Raw genomic sequence first — 1,563 nt, forward strand, 5'->3', positions numbered from 1 at the left:
GGGCCTCTCACTGCTGTGGCCTCTCCCGTTGTGGAGCACAGGCTCCGGACGCGCAGGCTCAGCGGCCATGGCTCACGGGCCCAGCCGCTCCGCGGCACGTGGGATCTTCCCGGACCGGGGCACGAACCCGTGTCCCCTGCATCGGCAGGCAGACTCTCAACCACTGCACCACCAGGGAAGCCCAGCATATTCTTTATAGTTTATGACTTATCCCCTCCAGAACAGTAGCAAAAGGATTCACAAAAAAATGTGTTTAATAAAAGAACATGTTCCCTTCCATCAGTATGTTTTATAGGCCTCAGAAATATTTGGAAGGAAGTGTTGAGTTGGAGTAAACTAATAAAAATAAACCATAACCAGTTGTCACAGACCACATACCAGAGATAACCACTTCAAGAGGATTTTAAATTCTCATACAAATGAGAGTTGACTCCATCAAGGAAGAATGGATGTTGTATGTAAGGACAAGTTAGAAGTACACAGAAATCCCTTCTCAAGCTGAAGTCTTTAGCATTTTACCAGATATGAAGTAAAGGCATCATGTGCCTTTACTTCATATGCATTAATTAATTAATGTGCAGTTATAAGACGGTGGGCACTGATTGTCTGCTTACAACAGCTTTCAAATCAAGTTCTCAATTTTAGAATTAATAGTGAAATAGGCAGTGATGGGGAGCCTGTGAAACAGACCATTCTTGATATTTTATAGATTCTTTGAAAATAAAAAAAGTTTTTATATTCTAAAACATGATACAAATGAACGTATTTACAAAACAGAAACAGACACAGATGTAGGAAACAAACTTATGGTTACTAAAGGGGAAAGGGGGTGGAGGGATAAATTAGAAGTTTGGGATTAACAGATACACACTACTGTATATAAAACAGATAAACAGCAAGGTCCTTCTGTATAGCACAGGGAATTATATTCAATATATTGTAATAACCTGTAATATATTTAATTACAATATATTGTAATAAAAAAGAATCTGAAAAAGAATATATATACATATATGCATAACTGAATCATTTTGCTGTACACCAGAAACTAACACAACATTGTAAATCAACTATACTTCAATAAAAATAAATAAATTAGTTAATTAAAAGAATGTTTTTCTACATATCTAAGTATAAACATACTAAGTATCTTAATTCTTTGAAAAATATTTTGAGATAAAAAATAAAATATATAGAATAAAAATCATATATGTATATGATTTTATGATCATATATATGATCATAAACTCACTCATTCACATGCATATATGCATATATGTGTGTGTGTATATATACACACACACATATATATATACACACACACACATATATATATAGCCACTACAAGTGTCTCCCTTTACTTTCTCCTGTTGCCCTGTGTGTGTCTTACCATTTTGCTGTATAAAACAAAAAGACACTGTGGAAAAAACAATGACAGGAGAGTTCAGTCCCAGTCTTTCCATTTTATTTATTTATTTAGTGTGTGTGTGTGTGTGTGTGTGTGTGTGTGTGTGTGTGTGTGTGGTACGTGGGCCTCTCACTGTTGTGGCCTTTCCCATTGCG

This window comes from Physeter macrocephalus, chromosome 12 (assembly GCF_002837175.3).
Source record: "Physeter macrocephalus isolate SW-GA chromosome 12, ASM283717v5, whole genome shotgun sequence".
Classification (NCBI taxonomy): Eukaryota; Metazoa; Chordata; class Mammalia; order Artiodactyla; family Physeteridae; genus Physeter; species Physeter macrocephalus.